The following is a 19,201-nucleotide window of genomic DNA, read 5'->3' as shown; positions in this document are numbered from 1 at the left end:
GTGGTGCTGGAGTCATTCACACCGTGAGGTAAGGCAGCGGGCTGAGGTCCTGGTGGGCTTCTGCTGGACGGTGGTGCCGGTGGCGGCGGCAGCTTTGTTCCAGCAGTGAGGTAAGGCGCCAGGGGGGCATCGGGGTGGGGGTGGCGGCAGCGCTGCGAGGTTAAGTCAGCGGGATTGGGGTCCGAATGGGGTCAGCCAGGGCGGGGGCGGAGGTAAGGCAGCGGCAGCTTAATACAAGCCACCAGGTAAGGTGGTGGGGCTGGGGTCCGCTTGTGGGGCAGTTGGGGGAGGGAGCAGCGGCGGCAGCATAGTTCACCCCACCAGATAAGGCTGAGGGGCTGGGGTCCAGGTGTGCGTCAGCTGGCGCGGCGGTGGCTTTAGCTTGGTTCCTGCTGAGAGGTAAGTCAGGGAACCTGGGGTCCGTGTTGGGGTGGGTTTGGGGGGCAGCCAGCGGCGGCTTTGTTTCCCACAGCGAGGTAAGGCTGCGTGGCTTGGGTTCGCGTGGACCCAGCCAGGGCGGCTGCAGCGGCAGCGGCAGGAGGTAAGGCGGCGGTTGGGGTCTGCTGGAGGTCAGCTGCCATGGAGGTTTTGGCAGAGGCAGCTTAGTTCAAGCCCTGAGGAAAGACAGCGGTGCCGGGGTCCCTGTTGGGGGCAGCCGGGCTGTGGCCGTGGCCGTGGCAGTTTCGTTCAAGCCGCCAGTTAAGGCGGCGGGGCTGGGGTCCGCGTGGGGGGCAGCTGGGGTAGGCAGCAGCTTCGCTCAAGCTGCGAGTTAAGGCAGCAGCGGTTAGGGTCTGCGTGGGGGGCAGCGGTGGTAGTGTGATTCACCAAGCGAGGTAAGGCGGGTGGGCTGGGGTTTGTTGGGGGAAGCAGGCGTGGCTATGGCAGCGACAGCTTCCTTCAAGCAGCAAGGTAAGGCGGTTGGGCTGGGGTCATTATGGGTGTCAGCTTGGGTGGCGTCGGCGGCAGCGGTGGTGGCAGCTTCGTTCCCGCCACAACGTAAGGAGTTGGGGCTGGGGTCTGTGTGGGGGGTCAGCTGGGTGCGGTAGAAGCTTCGCTCCAGTGGGCTGGGGTCCGTGTGGCGGGCAACCAGGCACAGGCAGCAGCTTCTTTCACACCGGCGCCCACCACCGGTGTCCGCGAGCCTCTGTGGGGCTGCCTGGTTATTCCCATTACTTGGCAGCTGGGGCTGCGAGCTGTCCAAGCGGGCCCCTCCCCACAAAGGGCCCCGGAGCTGCAGTGGACACCAGCAGTGGCAGCGGCTCACCTATGAGGGCACAGAAATTTGTTGCAGTTCTTGGGGCTTTGTTTTTCCTTGGGCTTTTACAACCCTTTTCATGAGCTTTGGACAAAATGTTGGTCAGTGATGTAAAGATTGAGCAAGGAACCTTGGTGAATGGGAAGCTTTGCAGAAAGCGCAGTTTGGATTCTGCTTTTCCCAGGGTGGCAACTGGGTCTTGGCTGGATGAATCTTCACTGCTGGCCATGGAAATGGCTAGGGCAGCTTGTTAGTTGAGTTTTAAATTTCCCAGTGTTGTGTTTAAAGGTTTTAAGTGCTTAGAAGAGGAATGTTCACCTGAAACAAGCATATGAGTGATTAACAGGGTATGTTTTCCTCTGGGAAAGGGAATTTGGTAGCTCTGACTGCCAGGGCAGCCCCCCACACGGACCCAAGCACCGCTGCCTTTCCTCAGGGCCTGAACTAAGCTATGAATAGTTAGACGTGTAGTGACTTTTTTACATTTTTCAGCAAAGTATGTTATTTACAGTGTGTCATATGTTGTTAATATTCATTGCCTTAAGTTTCCTGGAAAATCTGTTTCAAGCCTTCTGAGAAAGTAGACAATTGATAGATTGTCCAAGGAATGGGGAAAAAAATGTGAGTGGGTGAGTTCGGACAATCCCTGACAGCTGGCATTGTAAGACTCATCCTATCCCCAGTAACATTGCCATACAATAAATGTAAACATTTTTGAAGCCTTTTTATAAAGATACAATTTGAGGATAATATTAAGATAAGAAAATTCTGTTGATTGATTTCTTAGATTAACATTTCTTCCCTCTTCCCTTTTCTTTTAAAAATGTTGTCCAAGTGATAACTTCATCAAGATGGCCAGTGATGAGCAAAAGTCCAATGATGACAACCCCAGCACCAGCAGTAGCAGTTCAGATGAGGACCATGGAGACCCTGCTGCTTCAGAGCCTGAAGATCAAGAAGAGTTAAAGCGGCAGGGCTTGGGGTCCATGTGGGGGAGGGGGCAGTCACCATGAATGAAGAAGAAGAAGAAGAGCACCAAACTCTCTAGCAAAACCACTGCTAGTTATCTACTAGTGTAAAAGGTAACATTGTCAGGTTGTCTTCCAAGCAATTGGATGCTTGTATTTTTACTTTAAGAACAATACTCCAGAAATATTTCATGATCAGTTATATTTGTACTTGAATGAATTGTCATTTTTTAGGGAGCATGAAAATATCCTCACTAAAATTATGCTCCAAAGCAAACTTATTTTGTACTTTGTTAACTTCAGGAAGAGTCTTAGAGATTGAATTCTCATTCTGACAGTTTAAGGAGTTGGCAAGGAAAATTTGGTGAAATTGAATTAGATGTTACACTGGGGATGTTTCCTTTTGTGAGTTATACTCTTGAGTGGAATTGGCACATCTAGAGATCAGTAGTGTCAGTTTTCATGAAATGAAATGATCAAAAAAGTTTATATTTGCTAAAAAATTTTGAATGTCAGGCCTTGGCTGTATTTGAAAGCTGATTTTAAATTTGCTTAGTTTTACAAACAAGGCTTTAAATCCTGCATAATAGATATAATTTTTGTAGTTAAATTATAGTTAGCCCTCCTTGTTCTTGTGAGGGCAAATAAAACTGAAAAGTAGCTATTCACAATCTCAGGTGTCACTTTGCTGTTGAAAACGTTCATTGTCTTTGCACATCTTTAAAACTTGTGGACATTCTTGACATAGTAGTGAAAATCAACAGCAGGAAAATCATTTTGTTGAGTGTAAGTGAAAGATAATTTGTTTCCTGATGACTTTTATTTTTTTATGATGACAAAAAAAAAGATTTCATTAAAGGGACTCCATCAGTGATAGTGGTTGTATTGAGTAGAACTCTTGTAATCAAACACAAAATGTGTCTATAGCATTACCTAGTGTTGGTGTTTTGTTGATTTTCATTGATCATCACTAAAGGAAAAATAAAATATAAAAACTGATCAATTATTGCATTTTATAGTGAATCATGTTCTTATTTTTCTATACATTTTGATGGTCATCGTACTTGTTGGGAGTCTCCCTGAGAACTCCCCAGGGCGTTGCAGACATGGTGGCGTGCAAATTGCCAGTGGGTGGCTAAGAACTCCCCAGGCCTTTAAGATAAGGAGCCCCTAATGCAATATGGCGGCGGGCAAATTGCCAGTGGGCAGATAAAAAGTTGTTTTGAAATTTCTCTAATTGGTCCTCCCATCTTTTGCACTAGTGGACAGTTCATTCCCCCATGAATCTTATGCAGGGCGGATATGCGTGTACCCTAGGTGATGACCTGACCTTTACTATAATTGGCCCAGAGATCTTCCTGGTTTAAGATAACTGACTTTCACTTTCTATAGAAGCTAGCAGCAGCTTGCAGTATAGTACTTCATCTTGGTCACTGCTATCTGTGTGTGCATTTTAATCTCCCACGAAAAACCTTGGCCTTTCAGTACTATTAATTAAACACTTAATGAAACTGAGAATATTATATTGAATAGCAGCAGTCTTTGAAATAATTTAAAATTCTTCTCAGTGTGTTGTAATATTGTGGAGAGTAACAATAAAATATTGAAAACATTTTAAATTTTAAGAAAATCAGAGAAATGCTCTTTTTCCCCTTACCTCAAGGCCATTTTTCCTCCAAGATTATGAAATTTAAATTTACATGCTGTATCTAAGATCAGAGAAAAGAAATGGTTAAATAAAATTGCCAAAATAGTCCTTGGAAGTTTTTCATTGGTAAAAGTATTTGTAAATTTTAAACTTTTTTTTTAAAACAGATAAAATATTGAAAAAACTATTAATGTGCTCTTCCAATAGCTTTCTAATTTTTACCACAGTAAAAGTGGATTGAAGTTATTGTCAAAAATATTCTAGTGCTTCTCCTCCTTCCTTTTTGTCTCATTTGCATATAAGCTTGAAAAGAGAGTTTCTTTGGTAAAAAGAGTTTTAAAATAGATTTTATTTCCTTTTGTTGAATAGTAGTGGAGGACTTTCTCAAATCAGGTGTAAATGACTTAACTATTTACAGTAGCAAGTGAGAAAAAAGCTGCAAAGTTTCTGTTAAGGAGTTTGGGTTATGCCTCTGAGAACAAAGATGAAGCAGCCATGTTAGCATTACTGAAGGCAAAACCCTCCTTGCATTGCCTGCATGGTGGTAGAGGGCAGTATGATTTTCTGGTTATTCTGTAGACTATCTGTTCCCATTTCACTAACAGAATTCAGAAGGAGCTAGCTGAAATAACCCTTAATCCTCCTCCTAACTGCAGGTAAGAAACAAATTTTGTTTTTTTGATTTCTAAATTGTGGAACAATATCAGGATATGAACTTATTATCCTTGTATGGATGTGCAGCAGAAAAGGCTAGTTAGCTATGTTTGCTTCCTTATAGCTTTTCAAGTGCTTTAAACAAAAATTTCCTAGGTGAATTAAATTAAATTAGGAGAAAAATACTCTTTAGCATGTATCATATATTCTGTACTTATGAATATACTGATCTTGTGCTTCTTGCTGAGATTTGTTTGAGTGGTGTTGATTTTTCTATTGTATTTCTGTGGAATATATTTATTCAAAAGTATTTTGTAGAAACCTGTAAAGTTTTAAGTTTTAAAGTTATTGCTTGTATGCAGTCTGAAATGATTTTCCAAATTTAGAAATTGTTGAATGTGGTATTATAAAATGTTAAATCATTCAACAAGAATATAGTTCTTTCTGTTTGATTTATTCAGTAAATTGCCTAAAGGACAAATTTTATGTGCTAAGCTATGGTTGTAGTTGTTATTTTCTAGAAAACACATTGTTCGAATTATTTACATTTTAAGCAAATGTCCTAATAACTTGGGAAAATTCTTAGCAGTAAATTAATTGGAATTGTGAGAAGAATCACTTTCTGTGGAACTCAGAATTTAAGATTGGTTGACAAATTGTATTAAAAGTAGCTGGTTGATTTTTCATTTGTGTCGTATATAGTGTTCTGTTTAATTTTGATTTGTGACTGACTGTATGGTTGACAAAATTTATCAAATTTAGAGAGCAATATTATAAATAAATTGCATAGAAATATGTGCTCAAGAATGAGAGGGGAAGGGATGCTAGAATTAAGGCAGTGTTATCATTTGATATAAAAATGTTTTGGTGTTTAACCTGTGTTTTGGTTGTTGAGGGCTGCGATCAAGTCAAGATGGTGCCTGGCAGTTTGCCAGGAGGAGTGGTTTGTGAGGCAACACCACTGTGCCATTAAGATGATGAAAATTCCTTATTGGCTGACTGCTGTATCTAGATGATGCTAATTAAGTCAAGCTGTGTGTAATCAGTTTGGTATATATACCGCTGTTGTTCCATAATAAAGCAGTTCCCTCTTCAACCTTAACAAGTTGCTTGTCACCTCACATTTACTTTGCCCAGCTGGACTGCGGCATTTTGCTACAAATTGTGTTTGTTCATGTTGATCAGAACCATCTGTGAAGTCTACTTGAGACATAAAAAGGAATAAGGAATAATCAATTTGCTACTTATTGTGTGTGTTAATCAGATCCCCAGATAAGGGGATCTGATCCTGAATTATCCAGTGAATTAAGAGTTTTGCTTATATTTGTAGCCGCAGTCATTTCAGTTCAAAAAGGAGGCATGAATGTGAACTAATTATAAATAGAGTGGTATGTCAGATCTCAAAATATTACTTAAAAAGTATACTGCCCAATAGTGTAGCCACTAGCCACATTCTGACTATGGACCAGGTTGTTGTGGTTAGATGAAAATGTGATATGCTGTAAGTGTGAAATGCATACTGGATTTTGAAAACTTAGTACAAATTGTAAAAGAATAAATATTTTAAAGATATTTATTACATGTTAAAATAATATTTGATATTTTTAATAAGTGTTTTAAAAATTGTATTTTTATCATTTTAGCATAGTTATTAGAAAATTCAAAATTACGTGTGTAACTTGCATTATAATTTTGTTGAACAGCATTGCTTTAGAGAAGAAGTAAATCAGTATTTCCTTTTAGGCTTCTAAATGGTGTGTCAAATCTGTAGCCATTTAAAAGGTCAAGTTAAATTTGCTCTGTGGAAGAATCACTTAACTTTCAGAGTATATTCTGATAATTACCTTTACAAATGATGTAAAGATCTGTCAATTTAAAACTCACATGTCTTAAAGTTGCATGTCAGTTCAAACGTTCTTAAGGGTTTATGTTAATTTTCTGCAAATGGCTTAAACCAGTGTATGAATATACATCTAGAGAACATAGTAGGTGTTAAATTGAATGCTCTCAGAGCAGTAATGTACTGGTGAATTTGGTAAAGAAATGTGCTTTAAGTGTTTAACCCAGGACTGTTTCCACAAGGTCACAGGATTATTTTAGATGGAGTAGAATCTCTATGTGAAATAGAAAGTAAGTTTCACTTATCACATATTTTTCTTTTTATATACCAGATTTCATTTAAGTTCATGTAATAATTCTTAACATTTAGTGATTTAACTAGTGAAGCAGTAAAACTTTGGGCTTGCTTGTACATAGTAACATGGAATACTATCTCTATTTTCTTTTGTCACAGTCTTTGGTGGCTGTTAGCTATTGAAAAGGACATCTTTTAACTTTTTTAGTTCTTTAATATCTGAGTTTCTTTGTGGCTGTGTAAGTGATTCAGGAAAAAACAAATGTAAAATACAAGTTTCTTAGGAAATTAGAAGTTGTTTATTACTACTTTGGGGAGAGACATTTTTCCATATGTAAAATAATGCAGATGCTTTTGTGTGTCATTGGATTCTTCTGGGGAGAAGTTTAGTTCTTGTAATCTTGATAGAATAGCCTAAATTTGTATTGTGTTTTTACTTTTATGCCAGAAAATGCAAGAAGTTATGGTATTATATTTCTTTTAACTCATAGCTGCCTAAATGAGAATTTTAGCTGTATGGTACTTGTATTATTTAGATTTCTTAATTTATGCTGTAATTAAAAATGGTATTCCACAATCATAAGTACATTTAGAATTTGTGGGTTAATATTGCATGAGACCTTTGAAACCTTATGCTTCCTACTTCCATGTGCAATTATTTAATTATGGCTTTTGGTATAGTGTGTGTGTGTGTGTGTGTGTGTGTGTGTGTGTGTCTGTGTGTCTGTGTGTGTCTGTGTGTGTCTGTGTGTGTGTGTATAAACTTGTCAAAGTATATGATAGTGTTAATTATCCCTCAGGGAAGAAATGTTAAGTATATCTGGGTACATTCAGGAAAATGTTGAATGAGGGATAGGAAAACCAGAATTACTTGTACTAGGGAGATTTGTCTTAAATCCCATCCTTTGTTTTAATTAATACGTTATTCTTTAGTTACATAATTAGGTCTAATATACACATCCAAGGTGGCCTTTGGGTAGATATCATTGTGAAATTAAATGTATGACTTTAAAAGTGTTTGATTATATGTCAATAGAAATGCTTCTTTTTCTTTTAGTACAAGAGGTAGATAAAGATGCAATTTCTAATGATTTGATGGCATTTTAGGTTTTAAGTATTGAAGGCCTGTGGACCAATGCATTTTAAACACAGGGAAATAATATATGTTTTTTGGTTTAAGTTTATACTTTTTACATTCTATATTTTAGATTAGGGTATAAAAATCAATTCACCAGTGTGTGTGAAGGGAAATTATTATGAACATCCCTTTGTCTTACAGAATGTTATGGACTAGAGTTGTTTAGTAATGTTTTGACATTTACATTCTATTTATCAAAGGATGTGCTTCCTTGTTCACTTACACTCAGCACTTGTGTAAACAGCAAAAGTTTAGAAAGGTGCTGGATTTCTAAGTTAACCTTGAATTTCTTTTCCTGTATGAGAGGGTACAAACATGTACTCCTAAATATTAATGGGTTTGGATTGAATCAATGTTAAAGAAGATATTCAGGGGTAATTGTAAATCGTTTTTCGATGAGGGGAAGGCCTTATTGGGGGGTAGATATTACATTTTCAAGTTTATATTAATCATATGTTGACTAGCAAAACCAGAAATCAGTTACTATAATACTTGCAAATTGCTGCAGTCTGGCTGGGCACAATTGACGAGCCACTTATCAAGCAGAAACAAACTTTATTTTTTTTTTATTTAGAACACACATGCCACACCACACGAGCCCTTCGGGAATTCCCTCAGAGCCCAACTGCCACCACTGGCTTCCCATGAGCTTCTCAACCCCCCACTCCTCCTGCTCTTGAGGCTGATTGGCTGGGTCGCATGGGCAGAGCAAAAAGAGTCCCCAATGAGTAGCTCCAGGGTCTGAAAGGGTGCGAAAACAAACAGCCCAATGAGCATCACCGCAGAGGATCCAATCAGCTGGCAGCTGGAAGTTTGCTGGGGATGCTGTGAGCCAATCATCAGCTGGCAGCTGGAAGTTTGCTGGGGCCCCTTCGGCTGTGGCTCTCAACTATAATACTTGCAAATTTTGTTAACTTCCTTTTTTAAAAGAAAGAAAAATAAGCATAAGTTCTAAATCAGAAGTTGGCAACCCTCAATTTGCACATAAGAGTAATTTTCTGAGGATAAACTGTGTTTCTGATGGTTGCCATATCTCTCACTATTGTCCTGTGTAGATTAGAACTTTGCTGATTAAAGGGTGATCTTCAGACTAGCAACATCTTGCATTTTCTGGCATCACAGGTGTGATTGTTAAAACTCAGAATGTTGCTTTCCCCTAACCAGAAGTACTGAGTCCAAATCTGAATTTAATAAGATTGCTAACTGTATTGTGTGTCTATTGAGGTTGGAAAAATCCTGCTACTGAAGCAAGACTGTTCAGATCCATGCTGTGACACTATTGGCATGTCACTTTGTAAATGTTATGGGATATTTTTGTTCTTTAGTTTCCCCAATTGTAAAATGAAGATTAAGATGATCTTCCCATTGTAGAATTTTTGTGAGGATGAAATGAATTTCTTGAAAGTTTTGTTAACCATATACATTGGATCCCTAAAGTGGATACAGCATGATAAAAGTAGGTGATGCAGCTTAGTAGCATGCCCTCATTCTTGCTGGTGTTTGCTCCAGTGCATCCACATCCTACTTGTAGGAAAAAGTACACCTTAATTAATCATCTAATTATTGAGTACATATCAAGCAGTTTGTTTTTACTGTGAATAAAAGCATTTTTTTAAAACTTGAGTTAAAACAGAAAATTGGCCTAAAAGTGTTGGTCAAAGGTGAACAAATACTCAATCCCTTCCAAAAATATGTGTAAACTTAATGATACTTAAAAAGAATGCTGTGGGGCTGGGGCTGTAGCTTAGTGGCAGATGCTTGCCTAGCATGCATGAGGCACTGTGTTTGATCCTGAGCACCACATAAAAAAAAATAAAATATATGCATTCTGTCCATCTACAACTACAAAAAAAAGTTATTAAAAGTATTTATAAGAATAGTATGACCATGACTGCCCAGTAATGTATAATAAAAATTTTTAGATAGTTGTATTAGGTAATGTTTCCCCACGTTAAAAAACCAATTTCAAGAGTTTATGATTTTATTCAGAATGCAGTAATTTCAATATTTGTAAAATTTACACTCATAATAGTATAGTTTACCAATTACTTTAACATAATGAGTGTAATTCCAGGCCAAACAGTGAGTTGGAATTCAAAAAACAATATTAAGTAACTCATATTCTTTACTTTTTTCATAATTGTGATATTTAATATTATTCACTTAAAGATTATTTAGCTAGCATTTCTATTTGCTTATAGAAAGTAGTTGATAATTACAGTAATCCTAATTGTGTCTCCCATATATTCCAGTGCAGCAGAAGGACTCAGTACCATTGAATGACTCAAAACATTTATCTAAAGGAGTGGTTGATTGAAAATAATATCTCCACCACGTAAGGTCACATTTTTATTAGCTGTGTATTATGTTCAATGAAGATAATGTAAAGAGATAGTGGGTGAAAACCTTTGGTACTTTTAAAAAACCTAAATGGTTATTTCAAAGCAACATGCAGTAAATTGTTAATTTTCTTTCTGCAAGTAAATTTTTGGTACCTTATACTCTCATTGAATGTGTTGCTGTAACAGAATATAGATTATGTTTAGTTATGAGGAAAATCAACAAGTCTTGCTTAGAGTATAAGAGCATTCAGATTGAGAAAACTGAATGGGAGAACTTTATCTTATATTCTCCTCTTTTCTACAAATATGATATAACAAAACCACTTGTCGATCTATTAGATCTACAGGCATATAAAGTGATTATTGTTTTTTCCATTTTTGTTTAAACAATAATTGTCTTGGGGGGGGCTGGGGTTGTGGCTCAGTGATACAGTGTTTGCCTAGCATGTGCAACACCCTGGGTTAAATCCTAAGCACCACATAAAAATAAATAAATAAAATAAAGGTATTGTGTCCAACTACTGCAAAAAAATTAATTAAAAAAAAGAATTGTGTTTGGGCATTTCATTAGAATTTAAAATATGAAATATGTTTAAACATTTAATCTTTATTTTGCATCTGGATCATGGAAGTTTTTGCCTCTTCCCCCATATTCATAGTCTAGGAGATAGTTGACAATACCTGGAGACATTTTGGTTTTCAAATCTTGGGGAAAAAGGCTCTAGTATACAACAAAGAATTGTCTCCCTTCAGGAGATCTTAATGAAATATAACCTATATATGTTTCTGTTATGTTTTACTAGGAATATTGAAGTAACTTGTGACTATAGAATACAAGTCCCTTTGTATTGTCTTAGCGATGAAAATAAAAACCAACTGAAAAGCATGGCTTTCTAACCAGTGTGTAATTCAATGTCAAAATCTAATATAATGTAATCATCACTATGTGCAATCATAGAAAGTAATGTAATTGCCTCTTCAGAAAAAGGTGAGAATAGAGTATCAAATATCAAATTTGGAGAAATGGTAAGAGTAAGGGGGGAAGCATCTGGAAGAGATGAGAATGGATCAGTATCTAACCACAAATTCTTCACACCTCTAGTTCTCCTGTCTCCTACTACATATCAGGCTTTATAAAACTTTACCTTTTATCTCTTGCCTTAGATAACTTAGCTAAATTTATTCCCAAATTATGGAAAACAAATGTAATTTTCCATTATTAAACCATTGTTTTCCCATAACACATTAAAAGGGAAATTAAATAATAAAAACAGAAATAATAAATTCTTCTTTGATATAATCATTTAAATACCTTCTTTAGACAGCAGTAATTCAAACAAAAAATACTTCCCTTACTTAAAATGTAATATTTTATATTAATGAATCAGGAGGCTAAAACACTAAAATTGTCAGAGTCAGTAAATCCTTCAAATATTTCATCTATAGAGGCACAGCAAATACTTAGTGTAAATTATTAAAGGTTTTTTTTTAGTATATAAATTCCAGGTCAACATATCTCAAATCAAACATATATCAACTTTACTTCTCAATTTACTTTTCAATGTAACCATATTTTGTTGACTCTAAATAATGTCGTCTGCTAACTGATAATGACATTAAAATCTGTATCATCTTTCTGCTAAAATATAGTAAGCTCTACTCTGAGCCCCTCATTCATAGGTCTTACATCCTGTTATCCCATCGTCAGCAGTAAAGTCACTGAGATTATTCTAAAATGTAAGCTTCACCATGTTACTCCTGCCTTTGCTTAAGAAAAAAATCTGAATTTATTAAAGGACTATGCAATGTACTCTCTAATTTCTCTTTTGCTTATTTTCTCTTTGTTATAGAAATATATTGTGAATTTCAAATTAAAGTCTTTCAGTTCCCTTAACTGTCTAATATATCTGGCTGAGAGCACCAGGCTCATGTAGGTGCTCCAGGCAGAGGCTCTCAGGAACCTTCTGAAACTGTGCTGCCTGGCTGCTGCTGCTGTTCCCACCACATGAGTTGCTTCAACACACCAAGTATTCAATTATTTCAATGCAGTTTTTACCATAATTGAGACATAACTCTAGGCAATTTTAAATCTCTAAATTTTGTGATGTTAAAGAAATAAAATGAGACAGTTGCAATAAAATGTTAAGGTCAATTCCAGTTGTGAACTTACATCAATGCCCTTTCCTATTTATCAAGTAGCATACATAATGTATTCAAATATACTTATAGCTACAACACATCTTATAAAAATCAAATCCTTACTATTATGTTTTCTTTATTCTGCTTTCTAAATAAGTTCTCATTTTGTCATTATTGCCAGTGCTTACAATCCTCCTTTCTCTTATCTCTAGCCTAGAGAACAGTGACCTGCCCCTACTTGCTCTTCCTGTCATGAGCCTCTCTCCAGTGTGCCATTATCCCCTTCTCACAAATATTAGTTTCTAAAATAAACATTTAACCATGCCATACTTACAAATGTAAGAAAGTATTCTATTATTTATGCAATAAACTCAATATTTATTCATATTTCCCCCAGCTCTTCCAAGCATGATCACAAATAATCTTCCAAATTCCCTGTAGGAACAAACTCAGCCCCACTAATACTTGTACACATAATTCCTTTGCTTCACATTATTCCTACTTCTTTTGATTTTTATTGCTTCTCTGCCTCTATTTATGTTTAACATTTGCCAACATGGCCTCCATTGCCTCTACCTCTTTAAGCTCCACCTTGAATTCTCTTGTATTCATGCCCCAAATAATTTCTGCTGTACATCATTACTTTCCCATACTAATAGAAGTGTGAGCTTATTAATCTAATTTCCATATACTTTTTTCAAAAGCTTTGATCACGACATTAAGTGTGCTTTGTCTCAGTTTTTACATATAGATATCTTCTCCATTATGATGCAAATTCTTTCAAGGTTGGTATGATATTGTATCATTTTTTATATCATCAACATGTAGTATATAAAAGGACGAATGAAATAATAATCTAAATATAAAATATATCTAAAGTTTCTAGTTACTGTGTATTATACCTAATATTCAGAACTATAATATTCATCGTATATTTTGTGACAAGGAACTTTTCTTACAATAATTCTACAGTGCAAGTAAACACAAACTTTAAAGCCAAAACAAAAGCCCCACACCACTTATTTTCCCCAGTAATAAATGCTACTTTTGGATTATCCTAATAAAATCTAAACTTCCATTAGATAGATGATTTCTGAATATTCTTGAATAAATTACCTTTTAAACAGAATAAAATTAAAATGGCATTCACTTTTTTAATTAGCAATTTTTAAGACAGGCAGAGATACAATTTAAATACTTAAATACACCAGTCTATTATACATATATATTATATATTATACATATCATATATATATTTTAGTCAGACCTACTATTTCTCTGTCTTCTAATAGATAATGAAACAAGGGTAGTTGAGTTTTTCAAGTGGAAAATAATGCTTCTGTGTATGTGGGGAGTAGTTTTCAATTGCCTGCTATTACCTGTGGAATACATTTAAAAGAAGAGTTATGTCTGATCACTTAGAGATGCTTGCTTTTAATGCTTATAAAAATTGAATTTACAAATATTCTGAAAATCATGTTTTTAAAACCAAACTTAAGCTTATTTCACTTTCTCTCTTTAATATGTCAACACAAAAGCTTTTATCTCTTCCACTCTAAAAATGAATATGTTATTGTGGATAAGTGAAGGAAAAAGCAAAATTATAAAAATTTAATTTTCTGTGTCACAAGTGTTTTATGATGAATAACATTTTTTTAATTTTTATTTTTTGAAAACTAAACATGTAAATGCTAATTCTTTAAATATTGGAATGAAACTAATTGAGGTCTATTACCAGTATCCTTATTTTCACAGTGTCACAAAGGGGAAATTATGCCCATTAGGCCAAGAATTTTCTCCTACATATACACAAGAGAACTTAAAAATAATAAAAGGGAAATTGGACAGTGGCAATTGCAAAATCAAGCAGCATGATACAAAAATTTGAGATCAATTTGTGTAAGTCAGTAGGATGATTTTATTCAAAGAGAAAAATCTCCACTATTTCTCAGATTGGCAAAATCAGTTTACTTTGTCATAAGATTGCTTAAAATTTCAAAAGGTAACATTAGTATGTCAGTGACTTGTTCAGATGGCTATCTCCTACCTTATGGAAGCCAATTCACATCACTAGAAATTTTTTTCATATTGATTTGCCTTTCTTAAAGTATAGGCAGGAAGAATTCCTCACTGTCTCAAAATCTGCTATTTTTTTCCTCAATTATTTTGTTACTTCCTGGTTATTAAATAGATAGAATAATATTTAATGCTCACACAACTGGGACATCTAAAAATGAAGGAAAGTCCATCTTCCTTAGCCACTCTGTCCTGGTAGATAACTCCAGGTTTCAGTGCCAAAACAAATCAGGAGAAAACCTTTGTTTCAGAAGTATCTTATTGTGTGTTAAAATGGCAAAAATAACAATGAAACTGAGGTGGGTTTTTTTGTTTGTTTTTTAGAATGCAACATATATACAAAATGTACTAAATTAATTTTCCAAAATCATCTAATAAGCTCTCTCAGAAATGCCAGTGATGTAGTGGTTATTTGCATATTCCTGATTATATTCTATTTTTTCCTCAGAGGCAGACCTATGTCCAAAGGGAACAAGCCCTATAAATTGAGTGTCATAGCATTCAGGCAGAAGTTTCAGCATATCAAGATGCCAGAAATCAGACAACAGATAGATAAGATGAACATTTAAATAAAAGAAAACTCTTCAGTAGGGCTGAAGTTTGGTACAGAATAAAAGGGAGGTGAGAAGAATCTAAAGAGTTAATGAGGAAGTAAATTATGAAGAATTTTATAATGCCTTCCATCCCTTGTACTCAGTAATTAAAGTTTTAAGTACAAAATACAGGCTCTTTTTACATTTTGGACAGACTGGCTCTGCTATAGTGTGGAAATTCATCTTGGATGGGAGCCAGAGCAACAGAGAGAGAAATCATTCATTCATCCTGTTGTTGCAGTTATCTAGTTACCAGTTAATGGTGACTTGATCTCAGGCAGTTTCTGGATCTCAGCATTATGACGGTTTTGCATTGTAGAATTATGTGCTGTTGGGGGTTCTGCTGTATACTGTAGTAGTTTATCAATAACCATGGCTTCTACTTACCAGATGTCAGTAATATTCTCCTCACCTCCAGTATAACAACATCTCAATATCTTTGGGCATTTTCAGATGTTCCCAGAGGAGTCTCCCACCCCAGAACAATAATCTGTGGTAATAACAAAGAGGATAGAAGAATAAAGAGAATTGGAGCAATATTTAACTTGTTAACAATAAAATGATGATGTATTGAAAGCAACATTTGAGGGAAAGGGATAAATTATAGATGCAAAATTTAAAGTGCGTCTGCTTTTACTTTCTGCTGGGAAAAGTTACGGTGCTTATATAGGGAGGTGTTGATATCAGACATATGAGCTTGAAAAGTATATTGAAACACACACACACACACACAACACACACACACACGAGAATCAGGATATTATTATAGTATTCCAATATAAAATTAAGGGGACATCAACTAAACAATGATAATTAAAGTAGAGGAAACCAAGTGGGACAATTTGCAACCCTCTAGTGTCAAGCGCTACTCAATCTCTCCAGTTTGAACACCTATGCCCATCATATTAGCTATTTTAGAAAATGAGAATATAAAGAAGTACCAGTAGCTATTTTAGAATATGAGAATATAAAGAAGTACCAGATTTTAACATTCAGAATTCAGAAAATGTTTACCTTAGCTACTTATTATTTGGAATGTTCATAAAACACAATGTAATGTCTTTTTGAAGTGGGATATAATATGGAAAATCAAGGACAATAATGTTTTATTTGAAAAATGTGTTTCATATTTGATGTTAGAACACAACACATTTGTTTTCTACATTAGATTCAATAAAGATAAGGAGCTTAAAGTTATCTGGACAGAAGAAGAGAAAGGAATAAGTCATCAGTTAGAATGAAAGAAAGCACATGATTACACTTGAAAGGGTGTTCGCAGAAGCTGACCAATAAATTCACAGAAGATGCTTCTTCTTTAATAAATTGTTGTGCTATCAGCCAGGCACAGTGGTGCACAACTGTAATCCCAGTGGCTTGGAGAGTTCAAAGCCAGCCTCACAACATCAAGGCACTAAGCAACTCAGTGAGACCAACTCTAAATAAGAATACAAAATATGGGGGCTGGGTTTGTGGCCCATAATATAGTGTTTTTTAGCATGTGTGAGGCACTGTGTTTGATTCTCATCACCACATATAAATAAATAATAAATAAAGGTCCATCAACAACTAAAAAATATCTTATAAAATACAAAATAGGGCTGGGATGTGGCTCAGTAGTCCAGTGCCTCTGAATTCAATCTCTGGTACCAAAACAAACAAACTGTTGTGCTATGAAATCCTTTTGAAGCACTTGAGCTTCACTTTCTCTACTTGTACTGACAGATCAAGGTTTTGTTTGTCCCAAAATCTATAATTTAGTGCCAATTTTCTGTTTATCTTCTGAGCATAAAAGGGAAATCTAAGCCTTGAAAAATTTTTATTATTACTGCTATTAGTATTACCCTGGCCAGAACCACAATAGTGCTTTCATGAAACATAAGAAAATTTGAGGTTCTAAGACTTTATTCTGAAAAAAAAATAATTTTAGAAATATTATTTCATGTTCAAAGTATATTCATATACAGCCTTATATTTTCAAATGACCAAACAATGATGAACACTTAAAAAAATGTGTTTCATTATTCACATAGATGGTAATAAAATTGTAGCTTAAATTTTAGCATTAGTACTCATTCTCTAATTTTGTGTTATTTCTATCTATTGTCAAACATCTAACAATATTTTAGGAATGGGATGTCAATTTTTTATGTTCAGAAAATCCAATGTAAAATAAAAAAAAAATTATCCTCTTGATTATGGCTAATATGTTCTGTATAATCTTATGAATCACTACTACTGGATAAGCATTTTTCAAAACCAGGATCAAACATGTTGTTTTTTTTTCAACTTAATTACCTTTTTATACCTATTATTAGAGTAAATCAATTGGCATCATAATTTAAAGTTAATAATTTTTTTCACATAATGGATATGCTAAAATTAAATCCATTCATTTATATGGACTTGTAGAAGCTACAATAAATTTTCAGATGCTATAAACAATGTCACAGCAATCTTCATATATAAATAGTGTTTGGTTTTCAAACTTTTCATATTTTGGAAGAATATTCATGAGCTAAAAGGTGTTCATGTTTTTAAATATTTTTTAACATTAGAAAATTAATTAATTTGCTCTTTGATTAGTCCAAATGCAGCTTAAACTTTGCCCATTGTCCTCCATCTTTTACAACACAGTTGTTTTCAGTTATTAAATTGTGGAAACAATAAAGACATTACTCTGAAACAACTCTTAGTAGGCATAAAAATTAAAAAATGTTATCACTAAGAGATAATCTATAAATCTTTGTGACACTTTGTTTTGTTCTCAGCTCTAAACTCAATAAAATTCCAGGCATTTGCATAAGTTGCTAATCATCTAATAATGTAACTCTATTCTTCATTTTTCTAGTATAAGCTAATATTATATTACCTTTGTAATATATGGTGGTAATAAATTTATCTTTTTTTTTTACCATAAGTAGTGGACATTAAATTAAGTAAATTTGATCATTCTGTTGTGCACTGTTTTTTATTTGGTTTTTTTTTTTGTTATTGTTGTTGTTTGTTTATTCATTACATTGACTGATTTGAGTGATTTTCATATTGATCACTCTTCCTTTTTCTTTTTTTTCTCCCTTTCTTCCAACATATTTAAAACCTGGAATTCTTTCTTTCAAAGCAAGATTTTTCTTTTACAAATATTTTTAGATTTTTTTTTTCAAAAATATTGCCCATCTCTAAATTCTAAAATGATTTTTCACTTTAAAATTTTTTACATATTAGTTAGTATATATTTCAACATTTCTTTTATGTTAATGCTGCCTCTGTATTTCTTATTCAGTAATATATGTGCCCTGTCTCTTCCTACTTGTAGAAGCATTATTTTTTCAATTGATAATATCACTTTTTCATGTAAATTTTTACTATTTGATAGATATAATACTAATTTTATCTGCAATTTATGTATTCTTTTCTGAGAAGTCATTTAAAATAATTTTGCAGTCAAATCTCTCATTACCTTTTCTTGTGTTAACCTTTTCTACATAAAGCCAGTTCAAAGTAAAATTAAAAATTGGCTCATTAAAATTTTCACACAGTTATGATTTTGTATTTAATATTTTAAACAATAATTCATTTGATTTTCACCTGAGAAGATCTGGGTTCAAATGCCCATTTTATCTATTAATATTTCAAAACTTGGAAAAATCAGTGATCTTTGAGCATCATTTTTCTCACCTTTAAATGGAGCCTATTAGGAACCATAGGGCTTAAATTAGATAATATGTGTAAACTGTTAACATATGTCTTGCTGGTAGTAAATAATAAACAATGCAGAAAGTTATTTATGGCTTTATACATGATGAGGTTTTTCAATTTATTATTTACCAAAGACATATTTAGTATAGAAGATTATGCTAAATATGTCTTTGGTAAATAATAAATTATTTTTATTAGTTTTGACTTATCTCTTGAAGTTGGGACATTCAAGAGATAAGTCAAAACTTACATGAATATAGACCTGAAAGTAATATGATAGTTTTTCCAGTTATAGTTGAAATATAATGAAAGATTAAGAAGTAGTTATGGATACAGGACACATAGAGAAACTTCCTTTTCAGGGACATCACTTTGGTCTTTGGAGTTTTATGTCTTCATTCTCTGACTCTTTAAATGGAATAGCAGAATAAATTATTAATGTCTTAACAGTGATTGCAGATCAACAAGCAAAGATAAAAACAAAAATGGTACATGACACAGTGTTCCTGTTCAATATCCTTGAAGTTATTTCAGATTTAGATTGCTTCTAGTCACCCA

This window comes from Callospermophilus lateralis, unplaced genomic scaffold (assembly GCF_048772815.1).
Source record: "Callospermophilus lateralis isolate mCalLat2 unplaced genomic scaffold, mCalLat2.hap1 Scaffold_73, whole genome shotgun sequence".
Classification (NCBI taxonomy): domain Eukaryota; kingdom Metazoa; phylum Chordata; class Mammalia; order Rodentia; family Sciuridae; genus Callospermophilus; species Callospermophilus lateralis.
The sequence above is the reverse complement of the archived record's forward strand: the minus strand, read 5'-3'. Positions refer to the sequence as shown.